Source organism: Pteronotus mesoamericanus, unplaced genomic scaffold (genome assembly GCF_021234165.1).
Source record: "Pteronotus mesoamericanus isolate MK-2021 breed Mesoamerican mustached bat unplaced genomic scaffold, CSHL_Meso_final contig_50, whole genome shotgun sequence".
NCBI lineage: Eukaryota > Metazoa > Chordata > Mammalia > Chiroptera > Mormoopidae > Pteronotus > Pteronotus mesoamericanus.
The window spans coordinates 36,864,279-36,886,745 of NW_026555186.1; positions in this window are offsets into that span (position 1 = coordinate 36,864,279).

Sequence of the window (22,467 nt, forward strand, 5' to 3'; positions counted from 1 at the left end):
ATCTTACAATTAACTATCTGTAATACTTAAGAGATTTGCAATTTTTTTTGTTACTGGTACTTGCAAAATTGCATTTGATACAAAATTTACATTGATTGCAAAACCCTTCACTGGTTTGGTATGTCCCATTTAGGCACACCGTATTCTCCTGTGCAGCATACATCAGTTGAGAAAGATGGATTTACCTACAGCAAATAGTTTTTTTAAAAAAAAACAACATGGATAGAAATGATGAAATGCAAAGAGTTTAAATATTGAAAAGTCCACACAGTTAAAAAGAGGTGGCAGTATGTTTCTAAGTCAGCTTTCTATGAAAATGTTTTTAGAGGCATAAGAAAGGAAGGGAATTTTGGTTTTTTTTGTTTCATTTTGGTGAATGCTGTTAAGGGTAGAGTTTGTAAGAGTTATTTGAATTCCTCAACTTATACAATTTGTGGCTTATACTTTTGGAGATCCAGACACTCCTTGAACATATGTCTGTAACTTGGACTAGTATATTGACTAAGAGAGAATATGAGAATGAAGAAGAACATATGATGATGTTTTCTTAAAAAATAAAAAGCCAAACTGAGAGGTAACAGGCATTTATTTGAGGTCAAAGAATAGCTATTAGGGAAGCACTGATTCAGGCAGAAACCCAAAAAGTGTTCTGATTTATGGGGTGAAGGGGAAGGGTTTTTATGACAAAGGGGAAGGGAAATAATTACTTGAATAGAAAAAAGGAATTTCTATTGGTGCTAATAAGCTGAGTTAATTTTTAGCTGTACATGGTGACACTAATTCTAAGACTGCCCTTAATTTTCAGTCCTTGTAGTCAGGATGTCTGCTTCCCTGTTAGCTATACACACAGTATTTGAAACACATGTTGTTTTGGTTCAGCCCAAAAGGTACTTTGCCCAGATCGAACATTTCAAAGGTTTGAGGAAAATGATGTGCAAGGCGTTTCCTCTGGAATGGCTGCCCTAGCTCTCTCTTAAACGGCTCCACTTAAGTCAACTTTTTACAATGCAAGTTATGAGTCCAATGGATTGTGAATGCCCCCCGATGCTGTATAATGCAAAAGAAGAAAAGAAAAAAAAGAAAGTTACAAAAGAGAGGCTGGAAAAGAATGATTTAGGTAAATGAATGTATACACAAAATTTTAGACCCATGATTTATATATACCATATCAATTCTTTTTATTTTCTTTTTCTGAAAGATATTTGATAACTCCTTTAGTTTTAGGTAAAGGTAAATCAAAATGGGCACTTGGGACAGGTGGCAGAATTTGATTTCCAGGGGGATATGAGTAAAATTGTTGAATGTCATTTAGGAAGACATATGAAAAACCTGGTGTTTCTGGTGTAAGTATTTTTAAAAAATCTTTAGTCTCAGTCTATTAAAATTAACATTCAGCATACTTTTGTGATGTAGAAGAAATTGTACCTAAGTTAACCAACACCAAATAAAGTTGTTGCTGATGCCGTAACATTAACACTCATATATGATTCCTTCTAATTAAGGTGAGCCAGGCTGGATACTGAACTAGTCAATCTGCCTGAGTGGCATTTCCCTGTTCAGCCTGTTGAGCACAAATTTATTTCTTGTGCTATCTCTACAGCAGAAGGCAAACCGTGGCCTTATAACTTGGTGTCTTTACCGATTTTCATGGATAGTTCCAACTAAAAAGTAGCAAGTGTTTCTCTCCACTCATATGTTTTATTTATAGAAAAGTTCAAACATTAAGAATAGAGAGAAACGTATTTCAATATTAATCAATGCCTGGCCAATTCCTTTCTACTCCTTGCTCCTCCCCATTACTTTTATTGTATTTTGATTCTGAAATTGTTTTTATTTTTGTTAGGTTTTTTCTTTGTGTTTAGTGTTTACACTATTACACTTCCCCACCTTTGCCACCCTCCACCCACCCCCCAGTTCCCCTTCTCTCTTGCTGTCACCATGCCGTGTCTATGGGTTATGCGTATGTGTTCTTTCGCTAATCCCTTAACCTTCTTCTTGTTACTTTTAAATAACAAATTCTCTGCTACTAGATGGAGATGTTTCAAACAAACAACACAAAACAGAAACAAAACAAATGATGTATACTTCCCAGAAGAGTAATAGAAAAATTCCTTTGAAAACAAAGATATAAAGTCATTAGGCACTCCCCAGAAATGTTAACAGGAAAGATCATGGTGACTTATTTAAGTACACAAAATCTCATTTATTGTTCTGTGGTTGTTAAATTGTGTTATAGTATGTGTTTTCAGACAAATTAAATATTTTGACCACAGGCATTACCTCAGAATCAAGGGTTGCCAATTGGAGATCAAGTGATGCGGAGCATTATCTGTTGGTCACTGCAGACAGGCTCTCTACGTACCCATGCACCATGCCAAAGTTTCCCGTGAGAGTACTGAGAAGTTCTCTCTCACTCTAGGACAGTTTTCCTTCTTCTTCAGGCTCTGTCCTAGTGATCTTAAAGTTTTGGCATAATAAAGATTAGACTGCTTGATTTTAGAAGTGACGGAAGAAAAGGGAAATGAGAAAGGTGAGGGAGGAAACCAATAAATATGTGTGCAACCTGGAATAATTTTACAGTCTAGTAAGTGGCTTGATTAATTTATAGTCATTTCCCAAACACTTCAGTATATTCATACGTATATAGTTTCTGATTCCAGTGTTACACGGGGAAAAAAATGGTGGTGGTGGGCAGAATAAAACCATAGCTATGCTCACAAAACACAGAGTGTCTTTCTTGCTTTAAAATCTGACATGAAACTGTACACCTTCAGCTACGACATGAGTTTCTGACATTCTAACTATAGCTTTGGAACAATATTAAAAAACAATTTATCCATTTATAATTCTATTTGATATATACAATTAACATTGGCTCTAAAATCCTTTTCTAGTTTTTTTTTTCCCCAGTTGTCAAGTTGGACTAATAAAAGTAACTGCCTGAAGCAAGTACCTAGATTCTCCAAAACAGAGTACTATCAAAGAAAAAGCAAAGAAATAAAAATAACAAACAGTCTATAAAAATGCCCTTGATCTAAATGTAACCCCTCCCAAATTGAAACAATTTTTGTTTTGTCTTAGGACTATCTAAAATTAAGGCATAAAGAGGCTTGACAACATATTGAGGAGTGAATTCTCTAAATTCATGTTCATTTCAGCATATCTTACTAAGTGACCACTCTACTCAAGGCCTGGTACTAATTGTCAGGTATTGGTGATGATGGTGATGGAGACATCAACATGACTATTTTACAGTTCCTACTTCAGGGTCCTTAGAGGATAGTTGAACAATTATGCATTATGCACAAATATAGCCCTCTGTCAATAACAGTAATCTTGGATAAGGCCCCTAAAGGCTAGTAGCTGGTACTAATGTAGATAAGACCCTTATGTGTTTTGAATCCAATGGCAGACCCAGAGACTAGTTTTTTGGCCCCAACCAGCCACAGTACAGTTCCAAGAGTAGTTCTCTTTCTGCTAGCCAGGGGTAGGTGGTCCACCTGAAGGTAATTCCTGTGGATTTTTTAAAAAAAATCACTGTTAATCCAAAAAACAGAGTTGCCCTTCACCTTTGTTCTGCTACAACCTTGATTGGGAATGATCTGTTACCACTTTATCCTTATACCAATTAATTAAGCATGAACACATCTATCATACAAAGTACCAACACAGTTTTGTAACAATTCAACAGGGTGGAAATACTTCATTTGTGACTCAATAGATCTAGTGCTTCAGAGCTCAGGATATGAAATCAGAATCCCAGCCTAACTACTTGCTACTGAACATTCTTGGGAAAGTCACTTCAATCTGCTTTACTCTGAGTTCTATCCTTTGAACAGTGGAGAAAATAGTTGTAGCTGTCTCATAAGGTGGCTGTGAGGATTCAATCAGTCAATGCATGTGAAGATACAGCAGCGTGGCTGGGTTCTACAAATTGTTCAATAAATATTAGATATTACTTCATGGCTATATAGAATAGACTAATTGGAGGATATAACATTTAGGTGAATTTGAATTTTTACTGATATTGAGAGAAGGGGAACTTTAGGTGGATGGGATCTGTTTTGGCAAAGTAAAGGGGCACAAAGTACAAGGTACAAATCTGGAGGCCAGAGAAGATCATAACTTGGTTGGAGAATAACGTGGATTAACTGAGATATGAACTAGTAAGAAGATGAGCAGTGGGTCTTAAATGTCAAGCTGAGTAATTTGTATGTAATATAGTTAAAATTTTTGAGTGGGAGAGTAAAATTGTCAGATTGCATCACTTTAATCTGGAAATGATTTGTGATGTTTTTGATAAGAACTTTATACAGTCCACATTAAAATAGAACAAGGATGTCAATTCTCATGGTGAGTTCCAAATGTCTTCTCTTTGGAGCAATTACATCAAATTCAGTATTATAAAGGTGAATTCCCCACTATGCTCCCAGATAGGTGATGTATGGTATAACATATGCTATATTAGAGGTAATATATTTATATAATACCTTTTTGTTTGTAATTCTGAAGCAGGGTCTGGGAATCTGTGTTTATAAAAATTATAGGTTTGTCTGATGATTAGCATTAGGTTAAGTTTTGGTAAAATTTATAGGACTTGGCAAAATCCTATAGGTTGAATGGGGTGAAAGAAAATAGCAACTCTGAAGCAATGACTTACATATATGAAGAAGCTTAAGAGCCATGAGTGAGCTTGTTAGAATGCAAGCCAGAGGTTCCCATTCAATAGGTCTTAATGGACCCCCAGGAATCTGGATTCTTAAACAAGAATTTTCTTGAGTTCAGGGGTTTTCAAACATTAGTGTTCAACATCCACTTGGAAAGCTCATAAAAACAAAGAATACTGGGCTCCCAGCCCAAGAATTGGATTTCTCACTAGTTCCCAGGTGATGCTGGGAACTTGGATCCACTTTGAGAACTGCTATTTCAGTTGTATCCATGCAGTTGGTTTTTAAAGCCCAGGAGGTGGGAAATGACAGTGCCTTTATCACAGTTGGTCTTCACCTTCTACATTAGGTTGATTAAAGGAAACCACAATTTTATTTCAGGTTACCTTTAATCACTTCTCAGCCTTTTAGCTAAGATCAAATGTAGAATTTCAGGTTACCTTTGTGAGATAAAATAATGAAGGATGTGATGATGAACTCCGTTAGCTTTACCTTGTCTGGGAAGCACTTTATCTGCCCTCCCATTATAAATGAGAGCTTTGCTGGATAGAGTAATCTTGGATGTAGGTCCTTACTTTTCACCACTTTGAATACTTCTTGCAAGCCCTTATTATATGAAATGTTAAAGGATCTTATTTAAGAAAAAGAAGAAGATCAAAACTGTGAACATTAAAATGACAACAAATGCACAATTATCAACAACTGAATCTAAAATTTAAAAAACCAAAAACAAACTAAGCAAACTACTACAACAGGAACAGAATCTTAGGTATGGAGATCATTTGGAGGGTTATCTGCTGGGAGGGGGAAAGGGAAGAATGGGGAAAAAGGTATAGGGATTTAAAGGCATAATTGGTAGGTACAAAATAGACAGGGGCATATTAAGAACAGTTTAGGAAATGGAGAGCCAAAGAACTTATATGCACAACCCATGGACATGAACTAAGGAGGGCGGATCACTGAAGGGAAGGGGAGTACTGGGAGGTGGGGGACAGACAAAGGGGGGGAAATTGGGACAACTGGAATAGCATAATCAATAGAATATACTTTACAAAAAAGGAAAAAGTAATGAAAGATGTTTAATCATTTGTTGGCCTTATATTTATAAACACACAGATGAGCATGGTGAAATTTAATATCCATTTGAAAAAAATTATTAATAACCACATTCCCACTGGCTGAAAAAGGTGGAGAAAAAATTATTCTTCCACAATTGGATTAAAATATCCTTTGTTTATAGAGTAATAAAAACTGCCAACTTCTTTAATTATTATTCCTCAGCTATAGAATCTAAAATTGAGATTATAAAAATAATGGAAGGGCTAACTGGTTTTCAGTAACTTTAGTCCCTCCTCAGTTTTCTTTTCTTTTCTTTTTCTTTAATTTTATTTTTGATTTTAGAGGGAGGAAAAGGGAGGGAGAAAGAGAGGGAGAGAAACAGCAATGTGATTGAGAAACATCGATTGGACCAAACCCTCAACCCAGGCATGTGCCATGAAACGGATGACCTTTCAGTTTGCAGGATGATGCCCAATCACCTGAGCCACACCGGCCGGGCCACCGCTCAGTTTTCTAGGCTAGGGATCAGCCAGCAAACTCTGGCTAACAGACCAAATCTAACCCATGTCTGTTTTTGTATGGGCTGCAAGCTAACTATGGTTTTTAAATTTTTCAAACACTTGAAAAAAAGAATACTATTTAGTGACACATGAAAGTTATATGGAATTGAAATTTTGCTGTCCAAAACTATATCAGGAGATTATATATATATATATTAGGAGATCATGTGTGTGTGTGTGTGTGTGTGTGTGTGTGTGTGTGTAATTTATTATAAGGAATTGGCTCACGCAGTTATGGATGCTGAGAAGTCCCATGATGGGCTGTCTGCAAACTGGAGACACAAGAGACCTGAAAGTGTAAGTTCTAGCCTGAGTACAGAAGAGCAATGTCCCAGCTGGAAAACAGGCAGAGAGTGTGAATTCACCTTCACTCCCTCCTTTTTCCCATTTAGGTCCCAAACAGATTGGGGAGGGCAATCTGCTTCATTTAATGTACCAATTCAATTGTTATCCAGAAACCTTACAGACACACCCAGCGCCATGTCCAACCAAATACCCGGGCACTCCCTGTTTTAGTCACGTTGACACATAAAATTAACTATCACTATAATAAAGTTTGATTGGAACCCAGCTATGCTCATTTATTTACATATTGTCATTGATGGCTGCTTTCATGCTAAGCAGCAGAGATGAATTGTTGAGACAGAGAACAAAAATATTTATATCTGACCCTTTAAGAAAAAATGTTTGCTAACTAACGTTCTAAGAGAGTACTTTAAAATTTTTAATGTAAGTACGCATCACCGAGGGTTCTTGTTAAAAGGCGGAATTTGGTACAGTAGGTAGAGAACAAGGTTCTCCATTCCCGAGGTGGTCCCAGGTGGGGCCAATGCTGCAGGTCTGCAAACTACGTTCTATTTCTCAGTTTTTGTGCTTGTTACTGTCCCTGACTGCAGTGCTGAGAACTTCTGTCTGTACAAATTTCCTTTAGGTCCATCCAGCTTAAATCCTGTTACTTCTGTTACTTTTTTTTGACTGTTCCAGTTTACTGTGATCTTTTCTTCCTCACTGTACTTTGCTTCATTCTTTTGGCCTTTAAGTGTTATTTGTATTGTCTTGTTTGACTCTTTAATGTGTGACTATCTTAAATCACTGCTCCAAAGATTTAAACTCCCTCAAAACAGAGATCCTGTTGTTTAGATGTCTATTACCTATAATGCTCACGTAATACCTTACATCTGGCAAGTATTCTAAAAATATTTATTAAATTAATCACTGTTCCACATTTATAAAAGACAGTTTTTGTCAGCAACATCATTACACTGAGGCAATATTTTTATCCGTTCACATATTTAGACTTAATTTGTCTAATTGGCTTTGATCCATTTCTTTAATTGACTTTGATATATTTCAATGGTGAAGATTATGTTTCTTTCAGAAGAATTTCGAAGTAAAACATAAATCTTTGGATTGATATATTAGATTATGAACTTGAAATTTAAACTTGGTTCAAACCTTGAGATGAAAAGTACAACTTAATTATGAACTGGGAAAGTGCTTATTGAGCAAGTTGTCCAGAGGCTGGAGAATTAGAAATGCAATATTAATATCAGTAGTTTAATAATCTCATTTTCAGAATTTGCTTGAAGATATTGAGAAATTACAATAGCAAATCATGTATGAAAGTTTACAGACTATGAAGATGTTTTATTTTGCCATTAAGAATCATACATTCCAAGCTTTTAAAGAGAATTATGTGAGTAGTTAAATAAGATGAGAACTTCTGCAGTCATAAAAATTAATCAATTTATTTTGCTCTTCTAATCAGTTCAAAATTTCTACCTGAATTATTTAAGTATATGCAAAGAATAAGGATGGTATGATTGATTGTGAAGCGACTTTCAAGGAATACTATTAAGAAAATAATTATGTTTGGCATTTCAAGTACTCAAAGCCACACTCTTTATCTCTTACTCAAAAACGACTATGATAATTTCACTATATAATAGATTTTTAGACTTAATAAATGCAAATAAATACTTTTTTCATAAATGTTGTGCTTAAGGAAAAACAATAAAGAAATTTCATATGTAAAGCTTTATATCAGATTTAAATAAAGTATCTGAGTTCTAAAACTGTTCAGGTGTCAACATATATTTTTCTTCTAATCAACACATTATTTTTGGCTTTTTAAAATTTATTTCTACTAATAGTCTCAGGTTAACAAGCAAACTGGATCAGAAGGAAAAAAAATCAGTTGGCTTGATACATCACCTTTTATCCACATGGTGGAGCCATGTGGCTAGATCCTGGAGACACGGGTTTTAGTACACTAACCGTTTTCAAATAATTTATGGTAAATCCAACCAACCAAATTTCTTGTTCCTGCATTCAGTTTTTTCTCTGGTACTATTAGATTACTTTCTTATCATCTCTCACTTAGCGTAGTGCAGTCTTGTTCCATTCTGGTCTTCCATAGCACCAGTTCCCCAACCTTGGCTTCCCTTGAGAATCAGCTGGGCAGTTTGTAAAAAGCGTTACACTTGGAGCTCTACCAGAGACTAATTGAACAGGAATCTTTGCAGGGTGTGCTCTCAGCGTTGGCAAGTTTCAAGACTCCATTTGCGATTCTATCCTGAAAGAAAGGTTGCAAACCAGTGCCCCATGGTCCACTAGAGATCCCTTTCTAAATTATCAATTTAATCATGTCGCTCCTCAGTTACAATAATTCATTGGATTCTCACTGACTTGAGAAAAAAAAAAAAAACTTCCTTAACGAGGCAAACAGTACCCTTTAAATCCTGATCATTGCATTTCTAGTGTCATCACAACCATCGACTACCCTCGAAACTCACACATACTCAGCCTACAAATTACTTGCAGGCTCCTAAATTCACCGGGCTTTTTCACACTTCCAGGCTTGGCCTCATATTCCTAGCAACTATACAGTAGGCACTAAGTAATATTTATTGAATAACTAAATGAATAATGTAAAATGACTTCATCTTATTTAGGACAGGCATGTTTATTTCTGTCAAACAAATCCCAGTGTTTGCTTACCTTTCAGTAGCTTGGAGTACAGAATGTGGCATTAGATAAAGCAACAAATGCTAAGTGTATTTTAAAGCAGACACTGTGTTCTGCCAATTTACTCCATTCAAAAGGAACATTTCAAAGCTTCTTCAGGAGAAGCTGCTTCTATATTGTACTTATTTTCATTCTAAAATTTTCAACTCCAACATTTGTGGTTAAGTTAACAGACTGCGTGTGGGTGATGATGTTCTGCAGTTATTCTTTTAAAATTAGTACCTCCTCGGACTCACTGGCTATTCATTTAGAATACTTGGTCTTACAACAATTTAACAACTGCATTTTAAAGGCTGAATATTCTAAGAGGAAGAGGTGTGATTTTAGTCAGGGCCACCTTATCTACTGGGCACAGTAGGCACAGTATCTTGTGACCACCATGCTTTCAGGGGACCATGAACATGTTTTAATGTCCTTTAAATCAGAATTAAAAATAGACTTTTAGGTCAAAAATATTTTAATGTAAAATAGTAATATCTTTATCTTTATGTCAATAGAGGGATACAATACAATTTTTTTTTAATGGAGGAAGGCCCATGAAGGCAAAAGTGCCTAAGACCCTGGTTTCAGCGAAACTGGAGAAGAGGCCCCCAGCCCTAAAAAGGCTCCCCATCAGTGCCTGCCAGATGACATAAGTGCTGATAGTCACTACCAGGGCATTTTGGTCTTTATTTTTAGGCCCTCAATATCTATCCCAATCCAATTATTCTTTTTTCAGAAGTAGAGGTATTTGCTAGTACTCATATGTCAAACACCTATAAAATGCCACTCTAATCATCCCTTTAATGGACTTTTTCACTATGGTATGAAATTTTTTATAACCAAGTGAGTCATCTAGCACACAAAAGCCACCTTTTGGAATCTATACAGCTCCATCGTGCTAGGATAAAAAGGTGTCAATACCAGGAATGAGTGCAAACAATACTTTTCAGAAGCAGTCTTCTAAAATGCCCTCCAGTGAAAGAGGATGCTAAAGTTTTCAAGTTTATGAAAATAAATTTTTTGAAAGTGTTAATTATTGCAAAGAGCTTACAGTTAGCCAAAGAGTACCTTTAATGTCAAAATCTGTGATTAGACTGTAGATGGTTGTTATGTGCAATATTAAACAAATGGTATTGCTTTTCTAATGTAAATTCAAACATGCTGCTCAATCAACTAGTGTTTCTGTGACATTGGATAGGCTTAATATAGTTCTTAATAAAAGATAAATAATAAACTCTACTGCCTTTACTGGATTTACCAGGCAATCCCTTTTTGTTGATAAGAATGTTTCAGGGTTGATGATCCTTGATAATTACAAAATGTTTAGAATACATTTCTTGGGTAGATAGAGCATCATTATTTAAACCTCAGTGCCATGCTCATAAATAGTAGGAGGCTCTAAGCTCTGTGGATTCTGCCTCCCTAGATGGCATTCAAGTTGTATACTTAAATAACAGATATTTCTTTGCAAAAATTAAAACAATGATTTTGACAAGGTTAGCTCATAATTTTCAACTAAAAATTGACTCTATTGTCTAATTTATTGTTGTCAATATTTATTTGTTTGGTTTGTTAACATCTTTTTCTTCTTCTTTACTAAGCATTTAAACTCAACATTTAGTAAAGATTTGTAATTATAATATACCATGCCCACAATGATTAATCCAAGGAGTGTGCACATGATATATATTGTGCCAATCCAACTTAAACCTAAGTTAGAGGGATGAGCCCATTTATCTCAAGTGGTGAAGATGTGAGGATTCCAGTCTAGGAGTTGCTAGTTGTGATGATTCAGCCTTGAACTACAAGTTCTAGGCAGACAGATGGAAGAAATAAAAGACAAGAGGGGGAGAAAAAAAGGCAAGAAGCAGAATCCTGAACAGGGCATTTAAATCTCTAGTTCCAATTCCTGAGTTTCTTGAAAACCTTGGTTTTTGCAGTTCCTTTCCTGGGCTCAGTTGATCTTATCCAACCTGTAAATTAATACAATGCCCTTTGAATATATCTGCAAACACACCCACCCTCTCCTTTAACACTCTTCTTATCCTAAGCTTAAATCTATCCATACCTTAAAGTAGAATATTTTAAAATGTTACCTAAGGATGAAACTTCAGGTATATTCATTGGTTAAAAAAAAGTTGAGGATAATAGGATTTTAGGACTAAAAGAGATAATATATATCAAATGTTTGATCAGTGCCTGGTATATGATAATTCAATATAAGTATTAGTTTTTATTTTTTTATCTTTCTTGACTCCTTGTACAACACATGCTTTGAGAACTGTAGTAATTAATACATATGATTATGTTATTTTAGAATTCTTAGCTTTATAAGACAAAAATCAACTTGAATACATTTTCTGCTTAACAGCAAAGTAGCTGTTTCAAATAATGGAAATAGAGTCCAGGGCAAATTTTTTTTTCATTGGGCCCCTGTCCATGTAGTTTATTTGATTTTAAAATGTATTATAAATTTACAAGCCCGTACAATTTATAGTAATATATTGATAAAAATTTGGAACAAGAGTATAAAGATTTTTACATATTTGTTTATTGTTCAGTCAGTGCACCTGAGAATCCTTTGTAGTATCTGCCAAGAACTATGAAGTCTGTGAGAGTTTACCCTAGTTACAATCTCAGAAGTTAGTTTGTTTTTATTTCAAGGATACTAGCAAAAGGCAGGAGACTCTTGGGTCAGAGACAAAGGAATTAATTGTTCACAGCACATACACAGACACAAAACAGCATGATCATTAGCATATTTGCATTAGTTCTCTTTGCCAAGTCCCACCAGGTGGTACAGTGAGTCCTGATGACACCTGAACATGCAGTGGGTTGCATTATAGGAGAGGATCCAAGGGCCAAGAGTGCAGAACTTTCGAACAAGTTGCAAAACATTACAGCAAGCAGCAAGCCACTCAGCCTTACCTCTGCCCCCCAGTCTTGCTGCAGTCACTTTGTTTGTTGTACTTAGTGTCTCTGTGACTAGTTACAGAAACTGATCAATGTCAGAAGATGGATAAACATTGCAATCTGGCACACAGAGCAACACTAGGACTCACTGCTCAGGGCCCATGGCAGAATACCATTCCCAACAATGCGCAGACATTCTCTCTTCCTGTTCAGGTTCAGGAACCATCTCTTCATGTTCTATATTGCCAAATGCACCATTCCTGGCTAATTATATATCGCTCATTGAGAAAAAAAGACATTAACATTGTTATTACTCATAAGATCATAGCTTTTTGGAATCTGCTTATATTGAAGAATATAGATCTTGTTTCTGCAGTTCCCTAAGACTATTTATTTAATCCTGGTTACATGATTACTCATGACTGCAACATTCATAGTGCCTCCCATGATTGCTGGCTTCCAAGGACTCCTTCAAATGTTGTCACTGATTCCTTGATGATGATTACAAATGTAAACCTTATTTAACCTATACAGGAAATCATGAACAACAATTCATTTCTCACTCATGTTAAATGTACCATTTAGAACTTTTTAGTAAAAACATAGCACAATATGTTTTCTAATGATATCTTCTCTTGAACCCTTTATGCTACAATTCTTGCATACCTAGAATGTGACCTCGTTCAGTGTTGACTCCCTGTCTTTTTTCCACACACTGCTATCTATCAGCAGAGAGCATAGTCGTGGACCTTGAGGGAATGGGAGAGCAAAAAAACAGTCCAATTGTGCAAGGAAATCATCTCAGGAGGGCATAGCATTATCACAATGGTCAAAGGCAAGAGCAGTTATCAAACCAAAGCTCTTGGATAAAGAGGGCATCTACACCCAGAGGGCTGCAGACACACGGTATGGAGCCTGCGCAGAAGGTGGGTGAAAGCACTAGGGAACAGTAGGCAGGATTACATAGGGTAAAGCATACCCTTGGATACCAGATCAGAGGTGGCACTGTGGTCAGAACAAGAGTTGAGGGAGAGCTCACTCACAAACCTACACATGTAGCTCAAGTCCAAGGTTCAGGATTGGGTCCTTGGTAACCCACTCCTGAACTTGTCTTACAACTGATGATAATATCAGCCAACATCTGCTGCCTGTAAGTGCCATGACAGTAACCCACTCTCATGTGCTCCTACGAAAAGAAATGCTGTGCTGACATTGGGAGTTAGCATTTGTCAGGCTGCCCTCCTGGAATAGGACCAGCTGTGGGGTAAAGGACATCTCCATCAGCATGACTTCCAGAGCTCCCTGGGGCATTTGGTTGACTTCACACCATGGAAAGAGAGTCAGAGTATTCCCCAAAGTGGAGAAATGGGGACCAAAGCTCTTGTGGTTCATGATTTGAGCTCAGAAAACACTGTCTAGATGACACTTCAAACCATGGCCAGTACCAGGGACCAGAGGGTGCTTTAAAAAATTTAGAGAAAGGTACTCCAAAGTATGGAGCTCTTCTGCAACTAGAAATATGCAAACTTCCATATAGCCTACAGCCTACTCTTTTACTGTTTCAATGCTAACTTTCCATGTTTTTAAGCTTTTAGGCTTGAAAATCAATTTATGTTTGTTCATTCTTTGTACTAGTTCAGAATGTAATGTTAATTGAAAATATTTCTTTTAAAATATTAATTTTCCAAGAGTTTGATGTGCTTTATCTGTGAAAGGAACAGATATTCTGTGTCACTGGGATGAGATCAATTCAGCCCCTGACACTATTCTCAATAAATAATGAGTCAATGTTTCTCTCACTCCTGTTTAAATATTCATATTTAATATTTGTATTTCCTATTTTTACATGAATGACTCAGCTGATCTATATTTGCTAATTAAAATAATTTTGTGGTTAATGAGTGTAATGTGCCTATAATGGGTATATTATCTCATTAAACTACTAGATTAACTTGTATTTTGTAAGTTTGCTGTAATCATACCCATTATTTTATTTACTCTTCACAATAAATGTAGGCCATAAAATTAGCTGTCTTTGAAAGAGAGGAAAGTGAAGGCGAGTGACCAAAGGTGGTGAAGGGTTACATAATTGATGTCACAGTCATGAACAGAACTGAGCTCGCTGGACTCCTCATCTGATGCCCTCTTGCTTTCCTCAGGCAGACCTGTCATGATCAAGTTAGTATTTATTCTAAGTCTTTTTCAATGTTCACTACATCAAAAAAGATAACACATCATTTTTCTTTCTTTCTTGACACCTCTATTGCTTCAAGGGAATATAGTTTTAATATTCAACAGTGAATATTAAATATATCTATTAAACATGATATATGACAAGAAATCTATATCCTGCATTGAGAATTTTACTGTTACCCAACATTCTAAATGCATGTCAAATGCAGTGAACACAGTGGATCTTCCTGCCAGTCACCTTTTAAGTACCTAACTATCACAGCTTTTCAGGGCTCTAGATGGAAGGATTTGTTGTATGTCAGATTTGATGTCCCCATGTCCCTTTCTTAATTCTGAATAAAGAATAAAAAGTATTAGTATCCTTATATGCTTGGTAACATACCAGAACTCAGCTCCCTATATTCAAAAGAAGTGATGCAGTCACAACCTGCCCCTAGAGTTCCATCAAGGCTCTTGTCATTCCACAAGATACCAGGAAATCCGTAGACTCACTATGATCTCTGAGGTGTACAGGATGACTTTACACAGTTATGGGGTGGTACAGCATAGCAGGGTATAGGAGACTCTTACTCTGTTATTTACTAATTGTGGGTTTTGGTTAGTCTACCTGTTTAATGTCCATTTGTACTCACATCAACGTGTAGTTTTTTAAACAGAATTTCTGAAATAAAATCTGTTTATATTCTTTTGAAATTACTTGAAATTTTGGTTTTTTTGACATTTTACTATCTAAGGTTCTAACAATGGTTTTGTGATAGTCCTTGTTCATCTGTAGAAGGTTGGTGAAGAAGTGAATTCAGTGAGTATTGGGAACAGAAATTCAACATTCTACACTCTTGTTTTCTAGTTCTTTCTTCCCTTCCATTTTTGATGATAAATGTTCAGTTTTAAAAACATTTTTCCCACAATATCTAATGTAGTACATAGGAAGAAGAGACATGGCAGACAATGGCATACATTAGAAAAAACAGATACAAGACTTTACCATGATTTTTTTTTTTCTACCACATTCATGTACTTCAGATCCCTTCAGGAAAATGGTGCTACTTGCTAAATCCTCTGCAGAGCATGTATATAGTCCAAGCGGTGCCATAATGGCCCTGCTCCTTACTTCCACCTCACCATCACTATGAACAGTTACTAATTTATATCTGAATTTATTAAAGGGTTGAAGAAAAGTGAAAGCAATGGAGAAAGAATTATCAATGAGTATGTTTAATATGGCTTACCCAGAATCCAAAGGGAAAGCACCTGAAAATTTCCACCTTTTCTGAGGGCCCCCTTGGGAAGGTGTCTCAATTCTCAATCTCATTATATCTCCAGATTCTAAGTTTCTCCTTAGCATTCTCTCCAACTACTGTTAGAAACTTTCTACATTATCCACAAGGATTAATTTTATTCCAGAATTAATTTTCTCCTTCCTAAAATCCTGTTCTTTCAGCCGGGGCTCCGGAAGGACAATTCAGATTTAGCATTCACACTCCAAATCTCATAAACAAAGTCTAGAGTGGGTATGGTCTCTCCAGGCTTTGTCTCTGAAGTCTCCTAAAAGAGTTCATGGGTGTCTTAACTCTTACTGTGCAGTAATTAGCTGTTGAATCATACATACACATACACACTCATGCACACACCCCTCTCCCAGGGCAGACATTCAGGGACAGGAAAGACTAAAGCCATAAAGAAAAGAATTTTCTTCCCTATAATTTTCAAGGCCACCATTATACAAACTTTTTCCTAATATTAATTCTTTTCCTTTGAGCCTCATTTTCTTTTAATTTCCATACCCATATTGTGTCTCCTAAAGCTACTGGGTATAACTAATTTATGTGCTTCTTATGACTGCTTCCTTAGTGTATATAACCAAACCAAAACATGGATATCATTCCTTTTAAATATTGCAACATTATTCTTTTCTCAGGTCTTGGGGGGCTAATGGTAGTAGAGGCAAGACATGGGAGAAAAGTTTTCATTTTTGCTAGTTAGCAATTGTATTAGAACTGAATTGTTTTGGTTAATTATACATATAGAGACACTGTTTGAATTAGTAGACAAATAAAATTTGTTTCTCAGAACTATTGTGACTATTTACATTCTATTTACATTTTTTGTGTGCACTAAACTTGATATTAAATTTAAGCTATGCAACTAGGACTCACCAAACACAAATGTAGTGAAGGGGTAGGAGCAATTATTTGCATTTTGTGAAACAATGAAGTTCTGTTTAATGATAACTTTAATTGTTAAAATAACATTAAAGAAGTAATATATTGTTTGTGAATTAACATGCTATACATTGAAGAGTATTTTCCACTTTTTGTGTGAACTTCTTTTGTAAACATATTACTATTTATTTAATTCTGACATTCATAAACATGGAATGAGCAAGAATGTTGACCAGACAAATGCAAATTGCCTAGTCAGTGCAAAAGAATGATGCAATCATAACTCCAGATAATATCTAATTTTCCCATAGCAAGTGAAAAAATCCTTGAAATTTGGGTCAAATTAAACCTAAATTTTATGCTTGGCCAGAGAGATATAAAGTTTGATATTATATCATCTGTTAAACCTTTAAAAAATGTATATAACATAAAATAATTAAACTTGAGATTTTTACCTTAGTTCTTCTATTCTGGCTGAAGTTTAGATATAAAGTTTGATTATTTACTAAGCTATTGATTTTATAAATTTATACTTGTCTCTCAGTGTCTGCAATAACTGTGTATATATTTTATCTTCTCTTTTCTTGCAGTAATTTATTTTTATGTGAAAAACTTTTGTTCTTTCATGGATATATATTATGACAGCATATAATTTTGAGTGTTTTTCACTTAAATTTTTCAAATTTTAACTCTCTGGCCTTGTAGTTTACATATTCCAGGCAGACACCTGTTTAAATGATTTGGTCTTAATTACAGGATGAAATAGTTTCAGTTTCTGGTGCAACATAAATGACCCTCAGATGTATACACCTTGTAAACATAAACAACAGTCTAAAATCAAATATCCATTCAAGCCAATAACTTATGCTATTTATTAACATAGTTAACTAACATGTTAAACAGTTATAGAAGTGTCTGGTATATAGTCAGAAAAAAAAAATAACAACTGTTAGCCTCAAGGAGTTGTGAGTCTTCTCACTCCATAATTGTAAAATGATAATTTTGAATGATTGCAGTGGTTTTCTACTTAAGCATTATCTGGGGAGCTTCAAAAGTCTCCATGTTTAGGATCCAACCTCAGTGGTATACATAATGTTCTTTTGGAAAATATCTCTGCTAGCAAGCTTAGGCAATTTTTAAAAACACACAGCCACTGCACATTTTGTAGCTATGGAGTAGATTTTATGACATTTGAGTTTATAAAACTAACAAAAATTTATAGGGCAAATAAGTCTCTTATTCTTGATACTTTACATTAGACTCAAGAGATATATTACTTAACCAACATGTTTACTGGGCCATCACATTTTTTATTAGCCTCATCCACTCTTTCTAATATCACCACAGTTGCTCTAGTGGAGTGATTTTCAACTTTTCTTTTTATCTCATGGCATACATAAACTAATTATTAAAATTCTGCAGCACACCAAAAATATATTTTTTTGCTGACCTGACCAAAAAAATAGGTATAATTTTGATTCATTCACACTCGAACGCTATTGTTGTGTTGGCTGTTGTCATTTTTTTTTAACTTGACAATCTAAGGGAAAAGAGGTCAGTGCCCCTGACTAAATAATCAAGTATAGCATGTTTTAAAAATTCTTGTGGCACACCAGTTGAAAATCACTGCTCTGGTGGCAGGAAAAATCATCCAGATATTGTCATGCCAGTCAATCAAATTATTCAATCAAGCATGTTAGGTGATATGCAGAAAAATTAAAAGCATAAACTCAACACTTGCCTTCAAGGGATTTGCAATTTAATTGGGAATATTAGTTACTTTAAAGATATTTAATCAGATAAAAAGACTATAGAATTTTATAATAGGATACATGAGTATTTTCTACTAGATAAATCAATGAAGCCATCTTGATGGAGCCAATATTTTAACTGAGAATTAAAGGATGGCAATATTTGGATAAGCAACCCTGACGTAAAGTACTGCAATAGAAAACACAAATCGTATCCAGTGGATTATGAATAGACTCATCCAACTGATGCATTTATTTACTCAGTCATTTAATTATGTATTAAACAACTATAGATTTGAGTATTGGGATATGCCAGGTGCTCAAGCAGACTCTGAGATAAAATGGTAAAAAAAAAAAAAGACACAGTCCCCAGCCGTCATGGGGTTACAGTATTCAGGGGTGGGGGAATGGGAAACGACACCAGAGCTTGAGGACAGGGACTTGATGTATTAAAGACTTTTGTCTTTATTGTAAGAGCAATAGGAAACAACAGAAGAATTTTAAGCCATAAGGTGACATAATCAGATATGTGATTTGAAAATTATTCTAGCTCTAGTAGGGAGAATGGTGGATTGGTTGGTGATTATAGTGGAGGCTAGTATAGAATAAAATCAAGAGATGATGGTATTCTAGACCATGACTATTGTGGCAAGCTGGGCAAGAAGAAATGTCAAGGATAATTCCCAGTTTTTTGACTTTCACAACCAAATGAATGCTTGGACTATCCACTGATATGGAACATCAGAAGAGAAAAAAACTTAAGGAGAAAATCAGGAGTTCAGTTTGGCCAGGTTCCATCTAAGGTGTCTTTGAGACATCCAGGAGATGACTTTAAATAGACATATACATTTATATGTTTGGGACTTGGAGAAGATATCAATTTGTGAGTTATCTGGTGTGGCCTTCTTTGTTCTTTGAGAATCAGATAATGATTTGGAGTAAGAAATGCAGTAAGTTTATTGACCAGAGTTGTGGAGGGTTGATAATGCCTATTAAAGGCAAAGGAGTGGAAAAAAAAAAAGGCTAGTCATAGACTTGCTTTCACATCATGATGTTGGTGGTCTGAAGCCTGGCAGAAAAGAGGCAGAACTGAGTGGTGAGAGCCTTAGACAATGATGCAGTCTTGCCCAACTCAATGGTGAGCCCCAGATCAAAGATTGGCTATTGGAGCTTCCCTCATTGGGTGGAAATGGCCAGACTCTAGGACACCTACTATACTCAGTTACTGTTTGTGGGCTTTCCAGAAAAAACATAGCTTTGGCTTAAATACTGTGGTATGTTTGGAAAGAATTACAGCTGGAGTCTGTCATCTAACAGTCCTCCTCACTTCTGAATGGATCACAAGTTATTTCTTGAAGGGAGCTCTAAGTAGCACATCTTCCTGGCTGTCACATCTAGTATAAGCGATTGCTGAAGACATGCATGTGGACACAAGAAAATTAAGTGTTAGAAGATGTTTGAAGGAGGATTTATTAAAGAATGACTGTTTTTTTTTTAAATTAATTTATTTACTTTTTAAATACATTTGTCTCTGCCTTCCCCCCCCTTTCCCTTGCCCCCTCCCACGTTCCCTCCCTCAGCTCTTCCCCTTTGGTTTTGTCCATGAGTCCTTGCTATATGTTCCTTGACTTTCCCCTTCCCTTCCCTTTCCCTGCCCCCCCCTTCCCTCTTGTCTCTGTTGATTTCTTTTCCTTTCAGTGTTGCTGGTCATATTTGCCTTGCTTCTTTGCATTGTTGGTTAGGTTCCGCTTATAGGTGAGATCATATGGTATTTGTCTTTCGCCCCCTGGCTTATTTCGCTTAGCATGATGCTCTCCAGTTCCATCCATGCTGTTGCGAAGTTTAGTACTTCTTTTTTTCTTTCTGCTGCATAGTATTCCATTGTGTATATGTACCATAATTTTTTGATCCAATCATCTACTGATGGGCATTTAGGTTGCTTCCAACACTTGGCTATTCTGCATCACTAGCCATTAGAGAAATGCAGATCAAAACCACCATGAGGTACCACCTCACACCGGTCAGAATGGCCATCATAAACAGCTCAACAAACAACAGGTGCTGGTGAGGCTGTGGAGAAAAGGGAACTCTAGTCCACTGTTGGTGGGAATGCAGACTGGTGCAGCCACTATGGAAAGCAGTGTGGAATTTCCTCAGAAAGCTGAAAATGGAACTGCCTTTTGATCCAGCGATTCCCCTGCTGGGACTATACCCTGAGAACACCAAAACGCCAATACAAAAGAACCTATGCACCCCAATGTTCATAGCAGAATGACTGTTTTTAGTTGAGACGTGCAGGTAAGTGAAAACTATGTTCTGAAGTATCGCAATGACAAATAAGAGCTTTAATTGGTACATCTATATGTTTATGCATTTTCCAAATTGTTCTCTGGAGTAATTAAGGCTATTTTTACAAATATGTTTTGTTTAATGATAAAATAAGTTTCAAAATGTGATGAAGAAAACAGAAGAGAGGAGAATGAAAGTAGGTGGAAAATGATGTAACAAGAGTAAGTTGTTTTCAAATATCACATACTATAAAATTATATACACTGAGAAGGAAATGTAAATATGCCTCTGAACTTTCTAATTGCCAATGAAAGAGGAAACATAATCAGCTATGTGATTCACAGTGGCCAAAAGACAAAAATAAATCTATTTCTTAAGAGAAGCCAATTTCTTTTTTCTGATACCATGATGAGGTAGGGTCTTTATAAAGAACATACCACCTAAAGTGATGGGCAGCACCTTTGCAATTATTCTTATAATGAACACAGGAAGGAGTTACATAACTCTGACTCTTAAATTTCCCTCCCAGATGACTAACACATTTCTATGTGGGGCCTAGTGGCAAATTCATTAAGAGGCATAAGAGAATTTAGAGGAATTGTCTTGTAGACAAACCAATATGGATTGGGATTGGAATTTCATAAAATCTGAGAATACTAGTCAGAAGCATTAAGCCACCCTAAACCTGTGGGAACGGCCTGAGGGGCTACCAGTGCACCAAACCAATAATTAATCAAGAAACAAATTTTGTTTCTTTGAGTATACAAGCAAGAGCTTCTTGCCCTAAATATTATAAGCCTTTGACTATGGCTGCAGCAATTTCAGCATTGGAAAGAATTTAAAACATATAGTGAACTGAGCATCCCTTTTTTAAAATAAAATATTTAAAAAGAAAGACCTTAATCTCAAAGTGTTTCTATGACATCTAACCAATGCTATTCTTAGCTTCATCTAGTGAAAGCCTCATATAAAATCTTCTATATTTAATATTTTCTCTTGGATAATTTTTTCTTTGTGTGGTGGTTTTAAATTACGTCGACAAATTCTTTGATTCTCCTTTTAAGAGGTAAAGCTTAATTCCCCACCTTTTCAAGTGACTCCCTTCTAATGAAGAGAATAAATCCCAAGAGATGGTATGTTACAGGGAATATTCTTCTTAAATATATTTAGTAATATGTATATTCTCTTTAGTCAATGGATATATCCTTCTAAGCAGTATTTTTAAAAATATTCAAACTTTTGAAAGCAAAGAGTCACAAGTGATTTAATCTCCTTATTTTGATAGATTGAAAACATTCTTAAATAAACTCATTCATATAATTTCTGTGAATGTCATTTTATGAGGCAGTATGGAACAGGGGGCCAAACCCTGAATCTTATTGGCTGCGTAAATTTGGACAAGTTACTCATGACTGTGCCTCTCTTTCCTTCTCTATAAATGGGGATAATAATAGAATATACCTCAGAAGATTATTGTGGAGAGTAAATAAATTAATTTACATAAAGTACATAAGCTAGTGACTGACATAGTGTAAGACCTCCATAAATGTCAGGGATAAAATGTTTAGATTCAGTAGATACACTTGAAAGATTCATTTTCATTAAATATATTCTAAAAGACTGTTTCTTAAAACAAGTTTTTGATAAATTTGATGAGTCCAACAGTCAATTTTGCCATTTAGGAACTGGTTATTAAGTAAATTAATTTCAATAGGTTAATTTTTCTCTTAATTTCTATGCTTTCTATTAATGATAACTATTTATATATTTACTGTTTGTGAATGTACTTTAAAATTTTATTTCTCCAACAATTATTCCCTAGATTCTTTACATGACTAAGTATGCAGTTACTACTTTTGAAAGG